Raw genomic sequence first — 13773 nt, 5'->3', positions numbered from 1 at the left:
TTGTAAGATGCTTTCGCCTACATAACTTGTTTCAATGAAATATTCTCGTACATGTTTCAGCTGGTAGTTTATGTTGCTGATGTCGACGGGCGGGTGTATGTTTCCAGGGCGAAGGACGTGGAACAGACTTGCAGTTATGTTTGGGTCGTGACTGTATACTAGGCGCGAAGTGCGTTTCAGAAAAAGGGCATTGGCTTTTTTATGGATGTCAGTGAGCCCTAGCCCGCCGTCGGGTCGTGATTTTGTTAGCGTGGCACTGTCGAGTTTAAAAATGTTCCCTTTCCACACGAATCTGCTAGCTATTTGCAACATTTTTCTGGCCTGAACTTTAGGTATGGGAAATACTTGTGCCAAGTAGTATGCTCTGGAGAAAATACATATATTGACTATCTTGATCCTTTCTATCAAGTTCGCAGAGCGCCAGTTGTTTTCAACAATGAGACCATGCATGCTGTTCGTAACAGCTTTCCAATTTGTCGCCGCCATTTTAAGAGGACATTTGTCGACGATAATACCTAGTGACTTAGGATTGTCCACTTTTTGGGCCCAGGGTATGGATACATGTTCAAGACCTCTCAAGTTAACCAGTTTGCATTTTCCTTCATTGAGTTTAGCTCCAGACACCTTACTGTATTTGTCGATTTCCGTTTTAATCGTCTTTACGTCGTTTACACAACGAATAACTGCTGTGACGTCATCGGCATAGGCACGCACTGCAAAACAAGCTCTTGATATAGAGAGACCTGGTAATGTGGACTCCAGTTTCCTGAGGAGAGGTTCCAGAGAAAAGGCAAAGAGCAACATCGAGAGAGGACTTCCCTGTGGGACCCCTCTCATAAGTGTAATCGGTATTGTCGACTGGCCGTTAACACACAATCGGGTGGTAATGCCTGTGATGACATTGCGGAGTAAGGTTACTACTGTGTTATCTAATCCAATCCTTTCCATGATCTGGAGGATGTAACGGTGACTCACACGATCAAAAGCCTTAGAAAGGTCGACAAACAGTAGGGCACAGTTGATGTTGGTCGCCGCCGTGATCGAAATTACGTCCCTGATGTCAGCGATTGTGGTCATTACGCTTCTGCCAGGGATGCAAGACTGATGATTCTTAATGACATGCCGGGCTATCAAGATTAATCTACTGTTTATCGCTCTGGCAATAGTCTTATAATCAAAATTTAACAGCATGATAGGCCGGAAGTTATCAATTTGCCTGTGGCCTCTTTGTTTCGGTATGAGCACTGTTCTACCTTCTTTCAACTCGTCCGGTATTCTGTGGCCTCGAAGGACTTCGTTAATAATTTCTGTGAGGGTGGGTCCAACGACATGCCAAAATTTGTGATAGAATTCTTTGGGGAGACCATCTGGACCAGGGGATTTGTTTGCAGGGGAACCGACAATTAAGTCTAAGACATCTGAAATTGCGAAATCGGCAAGAAATTCATTGTTGTCTTCTGCAGTTAAGTTACTGCCCAAAGGCTGAAGGAAATCAGACGTCAGATTTACATCAAGTGGATCTTCTGAGTATAATTCTCTATAATAATGATAAAAACCCTGAACAATGTCCTTTTGGTGCACAAGATGATCACCGGTTGGGGTAACTAGTTCGTCAACGAAGGTCCGCACACGATTGGAACGGTGTTTGATGAGATGGTATAAGGAAGTCATTTCGCTATCACTAACCGATTTGGTCTTAGCTTTAATTTTTAGGCCATCTAATTGCCTGTGCTTAATGCTTAACAGCTTCGCTTTGACTCGTTGGATTTGTGCAGCGTAAACATTGGAGTCATGAGATTTGTCATATAATTCTCTTAAAAGGGCATAATAAAATTCTGTTGTCTTCTTGTTATCCGTCGCTTTCTGATAGCAGTAAGAGATCAGGCATTGTCGCAGTTTTCTTTTAGCTGTGTGTGTCCACCACTCTAGTTTAGTTCTGTGCTTGTTAATGGAGCGGAGACAAAAATTCCATGTTGCACAAATGGCATCTTCGAGCTCCAGGTCTTGAAGATGAGAAGTGTTAAGCATCCACTGCCCTTTGAACCTTTTTGTTGGTTGCTTGTCGAGATTTAAGGTGACAGCATAGGCACAATGGTCAGAAAACGGAGCTGGAATAACTTCAGTATCAAGAACTCGGTTGCTGATATGAGACGATATATAGATCCGGTCAAGTCGACTACTTGAAGTAGGGGTAAAAAAAGTAAATTTAACCAGGGTGGGGTGCAGAATTTCCCACGTATCTTTCAACCGAACCTTGGTGACGAGTTCGCGAAGGTCATGACAGTAATTAAACTGTGGCCTCTGATCCTTCTGATGTACCACGCAGTTAAAATCACCACCTAGAACAATGTTAACGGGGTCCTTTCGAAGCAAATAAATGACTTCATCTTTAAAATAGGCACTTCTCGCTGACTTGTAACTGCTGCCGGAGGGTGCGTACACATTTACAACAGTGACATCAAAGATTTTGCAGCTAATACCGCGACCAGATTCAAGTTTTTCGACCTCTGTGACGGGGATACCATTACGGACTAGCACGGCCGTGCCTGTATGAAGTTCGTGAGCTACGTTTTCAATGGATTGGAAACCAGGAATATCAAAACTTTTGACTGCCACCTCCTGTAGCAGAATGATGTCTGCTTCAGATTCGTAAACGAATTGCCGCAGCATTGCTACTTTAAGGTCGGATTGCAGTTTGTTAATATTTATGGTTAACAGTTTATAGGCTTGAGACATGTCTACATTAGGTTGAACTTAGACTTTGAGGACTGTCAGCGTGTCAGACGAACAACATCACAGAAAACATTGAAAAAACCATACGGAACAAAAGAGAAAAACAACTTATAGAGGCCTTCCGTCCTAACGCAACGTCACTATGCCGTAAACAAGTATCCATTAATCGTTACTACTGTGGGGGTGGATCTCGCCGGCACTTGTGGTTTGACGGCCGTCAGGTTCGTCACGTACTACTTCGTACCCGATATTCTTCTGTTTCAAATCTGATTGCCCCTGTTGCGACTGTTGTGATTGCGATGGATTGCGAGAAGCCGAAAGATTAGGCTGTGGTTTGAGTTTGCGCCGTACCGTCGGTTGAGATGCCGATATCGTTGTCGAGTCATCGGCCTTCTGTGTTGCTGTTTCCGTCCGACCGACAGTCGTGACCTGTTGTTTGGCAACAACTTTCTCCTGTTTGTTTCCACCTGTGGCTTGTTGTCGTGGTTTGTTGTGGAGCCGATGTTTACCCGCCACTTCCTCATGTTGGTCGCGTTGAGGCGGCTGTTGTACATCGCCGGTGACACTCAAAGTTGTTGACAGTTGCTGCTGGTCGGTAGGATCCTCCGTTTCCACATCCGATTTGTTGGTGGCAGGTGGTACTGCAGGATCGATCTGCATACAATCGGCTTCTACTAAAGCTCCGTCGGCTGAAGGACGTGGTTTTCTGATTGTGGGAGAGGTGCGAGATAATTCATCTCCTGAATGATCATCGCTTCGCTCCAGTGGCCGTTTTTTATTCTGTACATCCCTGTCAGGGGGAACAGATTCGAGATTCGTCGGGGCTACGATAGGTGGAAAATCAGTGACACTGCAAGGAAAGTCAGATGAACTTTCCTTAGCAACATCATCTACAGGTTGGACAGGTGTACCGTTTGCCATAACGTCACTGAGTGTCAATTTACGTCGCTGCATGAGGTTCGTTTTTAAGACAAACACACGGCGGGGACAATCCTGCCGAAAATGACCTGACTCATTACAGACGTGACATGTAGGGATTTGTCCAGTATAAACAATATGAGCCTTGTGACCTTCAACGGAGATATGTGACGGGATATTAGTCTTAACTTCCATTTCAACCGACCTTATTCCATTAAAGCACTGGAGTTTATAATGCGGCGACCAGCGTTCATTAATGATTTCTATTACATCCCCATATTGAGACAGAGCAACCTTAATTTTTTCGTTTTCTAGTTCAATTGGTAAATTAAGAACTCGAACAGTCCGATATGTAGTATCAGCCCTTTTGATAGAAACCATACTACTAGTGCCGTCCCTATGGATAAACTCGACTTGGTTGCCAAACTTATCGCGAATTTTATCAACCATTAACGGATTAAAGAACTTAACAAACAGCTATTTCGGCTGACGTTGAACGTTGCTGTTTGCATGTGTTTGTTCACCTCTGCCTCGTTGCCAATTTCACAGTCACCTTCGTCTGATAAGACACAGGGACGCTGAAAGGCGAGCAGCCGATGCAGTGAAGTCCCACACACATTTCTTCTGCTTCCATCATCGTAACAAGCAAACATGTCGACTAGACTCGTGTAATATTCACTTCGCTAGAAAACCCGTGCTATATCGATGCCAGCCAGGGGCAACTCGTGTGCAGAGAACGAGACACAAGAAGGAGTGAGTCTCTACCGTATGAGAGGCAGTATCTAGCAGATACACACGGTAAAACATTCGACTTGCGTTAGCTCATCAATTGCTACACGTCATCGTCTGCAAGCTAAAACGGACACATCTGCACTGCCCAGTAAGCCGGTGGGCGGCTGTGAGACGAGGAGATGAGCTGCGGCTTCTGGGCTCGACTGTAACGCTGCGCCCTGGATCAAATAACACTGCACATTGCTGGTGACGCACGTGTTTAGTAGTGACGCAACTGCTAGGATGCAGCTGAACGTCCATCTTTTGAGAGCGAGAAAATTTTCGCAGTCGGTAGGACTCGAACCTACGCTCCCAGAGGGAATCTGATTTCAAGTCAGACGCCTTAACCACTCGGCCACGACTGCCGGTGGCAGAAGCGACTCCCGACAAGTGAAACCGCCGTCTTTAGAAGCAATCTGATGGCAGAAAACGGCGTGGCGTCACTCTATTCTGTAGGGTTTCCATTAGCTGTTACGACAGTGTGTCAATTTTCGCCTGGACGGGGGTTTGAACCCGAGACCCTTTGGTTGAAGGTCTAGCGCTCTACCGACTGAGCTGTCCGGTCCCTCGGGCGAGCGTTGTAGTGCATGCTACATGGTGTGCGAGTGATTCGCATGTTGTAATTACTGGCTTATGGCTCCAATGGCGACTTCACCGACTTCCCACTGACGCACCGCTGACGCTAGTTTTCTGTCGTCTTAAAACGATGGACATACCTCCAAGCAGCTGCGAGATCTTAAGAAAAGAAACGCTGCACCACCGCCTTTGCCGCACTCGAATGATTGAATTGCGGTTCTTAAAAAGAAATGAATGTTCGCTCTGTCCAACACTTTCGAGCACATCTGTGTACTCACGATCTCAGCGACGGCTTTCTGCAGTCCCAGCGTCAGTGCGAGGTGAACCGATGGCCACAGTAAGCAGCGGTCGTCGCGAAACTCAGTATTCTTAAACGGAAACTTTCGTCTTGTTGAGAATGGCGTCACTGGTTTGCACCCGCATTCGCCCACGCATGTCACATGTGTGCGAAAATGTTTGCTCCTCTTTACGCAAAATCGTACGCAGCCGGTAGGATTCGAACCTACGCTCCCAGAGGGAATCGGATTTCGAGTCAGACGCCTTAACCACTCGGCCACGACTGCCGGTAGCGCGGTGTTGTCCCGACACATGCAACTGCTACCGTTTAAAGCACTGTGGTGTCAGAAAACGGCGTAGCTTCATTATTTTCCGTAGCGTTTCCACCGCTACCAGACGAATCGCTACCAAAGTATTAAAATTTCCGCCCGGACAGGGACTTGAACCCTGGACCCTTAGGTTAAAAGCCTAATGCTCTACCGACTGAGCTATCCGGGCTCACACGATACTGTGAAACCTCTCACGCTGCACAACTGTACATTGACTCATGTCCTTTACTGTTGTGCAATCGCTGCATGGGGCCGTTACTAATTAAACGTCGCCTAAATGCTGTCTGCAAACTTATCCCACTAAGCTCGTGACACACTATCGAAGACTGCTGACACACGATGCAACAACAAATTGCAGCAGTCGTTACGTCTCATACGTTGGAGCACAGAATTTACATGTTTTGTCGACACTCACGGGGCAATTGGAAAATTCGCAAGCATTTCGAATGCAATGTTTCCCACGTTTTCGCTCGTTTCACGGTTCCGTTGAAGACGTTCTTCACCACCTGACACAGAAAAAGGAACGCAGTCGGTAGGACTTTTTTTGATTCTTTTGCTTCTAGGGGAGTTAGTTGTCTAGTGAGTTCCTCTTATGGCATGCACTAGACAACCAGTACAACTACAGGAGAGAGTCATTTTTGTTGTCAGCGGTAGTTGCATCATCACCAACACAGAGCAATTCCATTGGCGTCGCATGAAAACGAATACCTGCCGAAACCCGGGATCGAACCAGGGACCTTTAGATCTTCAGTCTAACGCTCTCCCAACTGAGCTATTTCGGCTGACGTTGAACGTTGCTGTTTGCATGTGTTTGTTCACCTCTGCCTCGTTGCCAATTTCACAGTCACCTTCGTCTGATAAGACACAGGGACGCTGAAAGGCGAGCAGCCGATGCAGTGAAGTCCCACACACATTTCTTCTGCTTCCATCATCGTAACAAGCAAACATGTCGACTAGACTCGTGTAATATTCACTTCGCTAGAAAACCCGTGCTATATCGATGCCAGCCAGGGGCAACTCGTGTGCAGAGAACGAGACACAAGAAGGAGTGAGTCTCTACCGTATGAGAGGCAGTATCTAGCAGATACACACGGTAAAACATTCGACTTGCGTTAGCTCATCAATTGCTACACGTCATCGTCTGCAAGCTAAAACGGACACATCTGCACTGCCCAGTAAGCCGGTGGGCGGCTGTGAGACGAGGAGATGAGCTGCGGCTTCTGGGCTCGACTGTAACGCTGCGCCCTGGATCAAATAACACTGCACATTGCTGGTGACGCACGTGTTTAGTAGTGACGCAACTGCTAGGATGCAGCTGAACGTCCATCTTTTGAGAGCGAGAAAATTTTCGCAGTCGGTAGGACTCGAACCTACGCTCCCAGAGGGAATCTGATTTCAAGTCAGACGCCTTAACCACTCGGCCACGACTGCCGGTGGCAGAAGCGACTCCCGACAAGTGAAACCGCCGTCTTTAGAAGCAATCTGATGGCAGAAAACGGCGTGGCGTCACTCTATTCTGTAGGGTTTCCATTAGCTGTTACGACAGTGTGTCAATTTTCGCCTGGACGGGGGTTTGAACCCGAGACCCTTTGGTTGAAGGTCTAGCGCTCTACCGACTGAGCTGTCCGGTCCCTCGGGCGAGCGTTGTAGTGCATGCTACATGGTGTGCGAGTGATTCGCATGTTGTAATTACTGGCTTATGGCTCCAATGGCGACTTCACCGACTTCCCACTGACGCACCGCTGACGCTAGTTTTCTGTCGTCTTAAAACGATGGACATACCTCCAAGCAGCTGCGAGATCTTAAGAAAAGAAACGCTGCACCACCGCCTTTGCCGCACTCGAATGATTGAATTGCGGTTCTTAAAAAGAAATGAATGTTCGCTCTGTCCAACACTTTCGAGCACATCTGTGTACTCACGATCTCAGCGACGGCTTTCTGCAGTCCCAGCGTCAGTGCGAGGTGAACCGATGGCCACAGTAAGCAGCGGTCGTCGCGAAACTCAGTATTCTTAAACGGAAACTTTCGTCTTGTTGAGAATGGCGTCACTGGTTTGCACCCGCATTCGCCCACGCATGTCACATGTGTGCGAAAATGTTTGCTCCTCTTTACGCAAAATCGTACGCAGCCGGTAGGATTCGAACCTACGCTCCCAGAGGGAATCGGATTTCGAGTCAGACGCCTTAACCACTCGGCCACGACTGCCGGTAGCGCGGTGTTGTCCCGACACATGCAACTGCTACCGTTTAAAGCACTGTGGTGTCAGAAAACGGCGTAGCTTCATTATTTTCCGTAGCGTTTCCACCGCTACCAGACGAATCGCTACCAAAGTATTAAAATTTCCGCCCGGACAGGGACTTGAACCCTGGACCCTTAGGTTAAAAGCCTAATGCTCTACCGACTGAGCTATCCGGGCTCACACGATACTGTGAAACCTCTCACGCTGCACAACTGTACATTGACTCATGTCCTTTACTGTTGTGCAATCGCTGCATGGGGCCGTTACTAATTAAACGTCGCCTAAATGCTGTCTGCAAACTTATCCCACTAAGCTCGTGACACACTATCGAAGACTGCTGACACACGATGCAACAACAAATTGCAGCAGTCGTTACGTCTCATACGTTGGAGCACAGAATTTACATGTTTTGTCGACACTCACGGGGCAATTGGAAAATTCGCAAGCATTTCGAATGCAATGTTTCCCACGTTTTCGCTCGTTTCACGGTTCCGTTGAAGACGTTCTTCACCACCTGACACAGAAAAAGGAACGCAGTCGGTAGGACTTTTTTTGATTCTTTTGCTTCTAGGGGAGTTAGTTGTCTAGTGAGTTCCTCTTATGGCATGCACTAGACAACCAGTACAACTACAGGAGAGAGTCATTTTTGTTGTCAGCGGTAGTTGCATCATCACCAACACAGAGCAATTCCATTGGCGTCGCATGAAAACGAATACCTGCCGAAACCCGGGATCGAACCAGGGACCTTTAGATCTTCAGTCTAACGCTCTCCCAACTGAGCTATTTCGGCTGACGTTGAACGTTGCTGTTTGCATGTGTTTGTTCACCTCTGCCTCGTTGCCAATTTCACAGTCACCTTCGTCTGATAAGACACAGGGACGCTGAAAGGCGAGCAGCCGATGCAGTGAAGTCCCACACACATTTCTTCTGCTTCCATCATCGTAACAAGCAAACATGTCGACTAGACTCGTGTAATATTCACTTCGCTAGAAAACCCGTGCTATATCGATGCCAGCCAGGGGCAACTCGTGTGCAGAGAACGAGACACAAGAAGGAGTGAGTCTCTACCGTATGAGAGGCAGTATCTAGCAGATACACACGGTAAAACATTCGACTTGCGTTAGCTCATCAATTGCTACACGTCATCGTCTGCAAGCTAAAACGGACACATCTGCACTGCCCAGTAAGCCGGTGGGCGGCTGTGAGACGAGGAGATGAGCTGCGGCTTCTGGGCTCGACTGTAACGCTGCGCCCTGGATCAAATAACACTGCACATTGCTGGTGACGCACGTGTTTAGTAGTGACGCAACTGCTAGGATGCAGCTGAACGTCCATCTTTTGAGAGCGAGAAAATTTTCGCAGTCGGTAGGACTCGAACCTACGCTCCCAGAGGGAATCTGATTTCAAGTCAGACGCCTTAACCACTCGGCCACGACTGCCGGTGGCAGAAGCGACTCCCGACAAGTGAAACCGCCGTCTTTAGAAGCAATCTGATGGCAGAAAACGGCGTGGCGTCACTCTATTCTGTAGGGTTTCCATTAGCTGTTACGACAGTGTGTCAATTTTCGCCTGGACGGGGGTTTGAACCCGAGACCCTTTGGTTGAAGGTCTAGCGCTCTACCGACTGAGCTGTCCGGTCCCTCGGGCGAGCGTTGTAGTGCATGCTACATGGTGTGCGAGTGATTCGCATGTTGTAATTACTGGCTTATGGCTCCAATGGCGACTTCACCGACTTCCCACTGACGCACCGCTGACGCTAGTTTTCTGTCGTCTTAAAACGATGGACATACCTCCAAGCAGCTGCGAGATCTTAAGAAAAGAAACGCTGCACCACCGCCTTTGCCGCACTCGAATGATTGAATTGCGATTCTTAAAAAGAAATGAATGTTCGCTCTGTCCAACACTTTCGAGCACATCTGTGTACTCACGATCTCAGCGACGGCTTTCTGCAGTCCCAGCGTCAGTGCGAGGTGAACCGATGGCCACAGTAAGCAGCGGTCGTCGCGAAACTCAGTATTCTTAAACGGAAACTTTCGTCTTGTTGAGAATGGCGTCACTGGTTTGCACCCGCATTCGCCCACGCATGTCACATGTGTGCGAAAATGTTTGCTCCTCTTTACGCAAAATCGTACGCAGCCGGTAGGATTCGAACCTACGCTCCCAGAGGGAATCGGATTTCGAGTCAGACGCCTTAACCACTCGGCCACGACTGCCGGTAGCGCGGTGTTGTCCCGACACATGCAACTGCTACCGTTTAAAGCACTGTGGTGTCAGAAAACGGCGTAGCTTCATTATTTTCCGTAGCGTTTCCACCGCTACCAGACGAATCGCTACCAAAGTATTAAAATTTCCGCCCGGACAGGGACTTGAACCCTGGACCCTTAGGTTAAAAGCCTAATGCTCTACCGACTGAGCTATCCGGGCTCACACGATACTGTGAAACCTCTCACGCTGCACAACTGTACATTGACTCATGTCCTTTACTGTTGTGCAATCGCTGCATGGGGCCGTTACTAATTAAACGTCGCCTAAATGCTGTCTGCAAACTTATCCCACTAAGCTCGTGACACACTATCGAAGACTGCTGACACACGATGCAACAACAAATTGCAGCAGTCGTTACGTCTCATACGTTGGAGCACAGAATTTACATGTTTTGTCGACACTCACGGGGCAATTGGAAAATTCGCAAGCATTTCGAATGCAATGTTTCCCACGTTTTCGCTCGTTTCACGGTTCCGTTGAAGACGTTCTTCACCACCTGACACAGAAAAAGGAACGCAGTCGGTAGGACTTTTTTTGATTCTTTTGCTTCTAGGGGAGTTAGTTGTCTAGTGAGTTCCTCTTATGGCATGCACTAGACAACCAGTACAACTACAGGAGAGAGTCATTTTTGTTGTCAGCGGTAGTTGCATCATCACCAACACAGAGCAATTCCATTGGCGTCGCATGAAAACGAATACCTGCCGAAACCCGGGATCGAACCAGGGACCTTTAGATCTTCAGTCTAACGCTCTCCCAACTGAGCTATTTCGGCTGACGTTGAACGTTGCTGTTTGCATGTGTTTGTTCACCTCTGCCTCGTTGCCAATTTCACAGTCACCTTCGTCTGATAAGACACAGGGACGCTGAAAGGCGAGCAGCCGATGCAGTGAAGTCCCACACACATTTCTTCTGCTTCCATCATCGTAACAAGCAAACATGTCGACTAGACTCGTGTAATATTCACTTCGCTAGAAAACCCGTGCTATATCGATGCCAGCCAGGGGCAACTCGTGTGCAGAGAACGAGACACAAGAAGGAGTGAGTCTCTACCGTATGAGAGGCAGTATCTAGCAGATACACACGGTAAAACATTCGACTTGCGTTAGCTCATCAATTGCTACACGTCATCGTCTGCAAGCTAAAACGGACACATCTGCACTGCCCAGTAAGCCGGTGGGCGGCTGTGAGACGAGGAGATGAGCTGCGGCTTCTGGGCTCGACTGTAACGCTGCGCCCTGGATCAAATAACACTGCACATTGCTGGTGACGCACGTGTTTAGTAGTGACGCAACTGCTAGGATGCAGCTGAACGTCCATCTTTTGAGAGCGAGAAAATTTTCGCAGTCGGTAGGACTCGAACCTACGCTCCCAGAGGGAATCTGATTTCAAGTCAGACGCCTTAACCACTCGGCCACGACTGCCGGTGGCAGAAGCGACTCCCGACAAGTGAAACCGCCGTCTTTAGAAGCAATCTGATGGCAGAAAACGGCGTGGCGTCACTCTATTCTGTAGGGTTTCCATTAGCTGTTACGACAGTGTGTCAATTTTCGCCTGGACGGGGGTTTGAACCCGAGACCCTTTGGTTGAAGGTCTAGCGCTCTACCGACTGAGCTGTCCGGTCCCTCGGGCGAGCGTTGTAGTGCATGCTACATGGTGTGCGAGTGATTCGCATGTTGTAATTACTGGCTTATGGCTCCAATGGCGACTTCACCGACTTCCCACTGACGCACCGCTGACGCTAGTTTTCTGTCGTCTTAAAACGATGGACATACCTCCAAGCAGCTGCGAGATCTTAAGAAAAGAAACGCTGCACCACCGCCTTTGCCGCACTCGAATGATTGAATTGCGATTCTTAAAAAGAAATGAATGTTCGCTCTGTCCAACACTTTCGAGCACATCTGTGTACTCACGATCTCAGCGACGGCTTTCTGCAGTCCCAGCGTCAGTGCGAGGTGAACCGATGGCCACAGTAAGCAGCGGTCGTCGCGAAACTCAGTATTCTTAAACGGAAACTTTCGTCTTGTTGAGAATGGCGTCACTGGTTTGCACCCGCATTCGCCCACGCATGTCACATGTGTGCGAAAATGTTTGCTCCTCTTTACGCAAAATCGTACGCAGCCGGTAGGATTCGAACCTACGCTCCCAGAGGGAATCGGATTTCGAGTCAGACGCCTTAACCACTCGGCCACGACTGCCGGTAGCGCGGTGTTGTCCCGACACATGCAACTGCTACCGTTTAAAGCACTGTGGTGTCAGAAAACGGCGTAGCTTCATTATTTTCCGTAGCGTTTCCACCGCTACCAGACGAATCGCTACCAAAGTATTAAAATTTCCGCCCGGACAGGGACTTGAACCCTGGACCCTTAGGTTAAAAGCCTAATGCTCTACCGACTTTTTTTTTTTTTTTTTTTTTTTAAAGAAAGGAGATTAAACTGGCTAGACGGATAGGGCGTCAATTTACTGTCAAATACTGTTGCTCTCTTATTGCACCGGTATTTGGTAACTGAGAACGCCCCTAGCTCCATTATGGCTGGCAAAATTTATAATCCGGTTCTTCAGGGCTACTTCAAGTGCGCTTGCTACTGGCTTTCCTGAGCTCACCCTACTCGCCTTGTCACAGCTCTGTCAAAGTGTGATGCTAACTAATAATGAGAAACTCTTAGCCACGCTCAATCTTACATGCCACCCCTTGGTTGTTGCCGTCGCTAGTAAGATGAGGGTAGACTGTCGCACAATTAAGCTGAATCTCCACTCACGGTGCACATATCCCGCAAAGACAACCTTGTTTTCCGTTGCATGCAAAATTACCGTCTGCCTTTCTACCGAATTCCACCTACGTACTTTACTGGTGCCGCATTCTTGTTATATCCACGTGATATAACAGGCATCTACTCTTCATTGAGGAGCTGCAACCGGGGCTGAGTTCCACCTACGCTTCAGCACGGTCAAAATGGCAGGGCTCGTCCGGGATTTGAACCCGGGACCTCCTGCACCCAAAGCAGGAATCATACCCCTTTTTTTTTTTTTTTTTTTTTTTTTTTTTTTTGTAGCGTCAGGTTCCACCGAGACTCGAACTCGGATCGCTGGATTCAAAGTCCAGAGTGCTAACCATTACACCATTTTTTTTTTTTTTTTTTTTTTTTACGGGCCTCCTGGGTGAAAGGCAGGTATCCTATCCACTTCTTTTTTTTTGTTTTTTTTTGTTTTTTATTTTTGTTTCAATTTTTTTTATGCACGTGAGTGCTAGGCAGCCGGCGGCAAGGTGGGCAGGGGTCGCGATCCGGAGGCCTGGCCACGATGCCACCGCCATACCCCGCACCCAATTGCATGGTTTTGTGATTTGATTTTATTGTTATGTATGCATTATTATATTTTGTTTAATTTGCGATGTGGCGTCATGTGTGTTCCATTATTTTTATAGATATAAACAGAATGATAAAAAGAAATCCATGTCTGGTCTGTGGATTACGCAGCACACCATGAATCCAGCACAGCAGATACTCAAAGTTGGTCTTCACGTAGAATAAGTGTCCCAGTGTCCATGTCGTTGATTAGTATTGTGGATTCGGTTTCCCGATGGTTGATTGTGGATTGCTGCTTCTCAAAACCCTGAGCATGCCATGCGTTGGAAGATGAGCGCTGGTAACGTGGTGACACCAAGAGCAG

At 47.8% G+C, this 13773-nt stretch overlaps 14 non-coding genes across 14 annotated transcripts; all 14 read right to left on the bottom strand.

Moving 5' to 3' along the window:
• Positions 1–4705: 4705 nt before the first annotated feature.
• On the bottom strand, positions 4706–4787 carry Trnas-uga (transfer RNA serine (anticodon UGA)). Its single transcript has one exon. It is a non-coding gene; the product is annotated as a tRNA-Ser (tRNA).
• Positions 4788–5479: 692 nt separating this feature from the next.
• Trnas-cga (transfer RNA serine (anticodon CGA)) lies at positions 5480–5561 on the bottom strand. The gene has a single exon. It is a non-coding gene; the product is annotated as a tRNA-Ser (tRNA).
• A 138-nt stretch (positions 5562–5699) lies between these two features.
• On the bottom strand, positions 5700–5772 carry Trnak-uuu (transfer RNA lysine (anticodon UUU)). Its single transcript has one exon. It is a non-coding gene; the product is annotated as a tRNA-Lys (tRNA).
• Positions 5773–6312: 540 nt separating this feature from the next.
• Positions 6313–6385, bottom strand: Trnaf-gaa (transfer RNA phenylalanine (anticodon GAA)). Its single transcript has one exon. It is a non-coding gene; the product is annotated as a tRNA-Phe (tRNA).
• A 567-nt stretch (positions 6386–6952) lies between these two features.
• Trnas-uga (transfer RNA serine (anticodon UGA)) lies at positions 6953–7034 on the bottom strand. Its single transcript has one exon. It is a non-coding gene; the product is annotated as a tRNA-Ser (tRNA).
• Positions 7035–7726: 692 nt separating this feature from the next.
• Positions 7727–7808, bottom strand: Trnas-cga (transfer RNA serine (anticodon CGA)). The gene has a single exon. It is a non-coding gene; the product is annotated as a tRNA-Ser (tRNA).
• Positions 7809–7946: 138 nt separating this feature from the next.
• On the bottom strand, positions 7947–8019 carry Trnak-uuu (transfer RNA lysine (anticodon UUU)). Its single transcript has one exon. It is a non-coding gene; the product is annotated as a tRNA-Lys (tRNA).
• A 540-nt stretch (positions 8020–8559) lies between these two features.
• Positions 8560–8632, bottom strand: Trnaf-gaa (transfer RNA phenylalanine (anticodon GAA)). Its single transcript has one exon. It is a non-coding gene; the product is annotated as a tRNA-Phe (tRNA).
• Positions 8633–9199: 567 nt separating this feature from the next.
• Trnas-uga (transfer RNA serine (anticodon UGA)) lies at positions 9200–9281 on the bottom strand. The gene has a single exon. It is a non-coding gene; the product is annotated as a tRNA-Ser (tRNA).
• A 692-nt stretch (positions 9282–9973) lies between these two features.
• On the bottom strand, positions 9974–10055 carry Trnas-cga (transfer RNA serine (anticodon CGA)). Its single transcript has one exon. It is a non-coding gene; the product is annotated as a tRNA-Ser (tRNA).
• Positions 10056–10193: 138 nt separating this feature from the next.
• On the bottom strand, positions 10194–10266 carry Trnak-uuu (transfer RNA lysine (anticodon UUU)). The gene has a single exon. It is a non-coding gene; the product is annotated as a tRNA-Lys (tRNA).
• A 540-nt stretch (positions 10267–10806) lies between these two features.
• On the bottom strand, positions 10807–10879 carry Trnaf-gaa (transfer RNA phenylalanine (anticodon GAA)). Its single transcript has one exon. It is a non-coding gene; the product is annotated as a tRNA-Phe (tRNA).
• A 567-nt stretch (positions 10880–11446) lies between these two features.
• On the bottom strand, positions 11447–11528 carry Trnas-uga (transfer RNA serine (anticodon UGA)). Its single transcript has one exon. It is a non-coding gene; the product is annotated as a tRNA-Ser (tRNA).
• A 692-nt stretch (positions 11529–12220) lies between these two features.
• Trnas-cga (transfer RNA serine (anticodon CGA)) lies at positions 12221–12302 on the bottom strand. The gene has a single exon. It is a non-coding gene; the product is annotated as a tRNA-Ser (tRNA).
• Positions 12303–13773: the final 1471 nt, after the last annotated feature.

This window comes from Schistocerca serialis, unplaced genomic scaffold (genome assembly GCF_023864345.2).
Source record: "Schistocerca serialis cubense isolate TAMUIC-IGC-003099 unplaced genomic scaffold, iqSchSeri2.2 HiC_scaffold_1376, whole genome shotgun sequence".
NCBI lineage: Eukaryota > Metazoa > Arthropoda > Insecta > Orthoptera > Acrididae > Schistocerca > Schistocerca serialis.
Note: the sequence above shows the minus strand (reverse complement) of the source record. Positions and strands in the feature narration are given on the sequence as shown.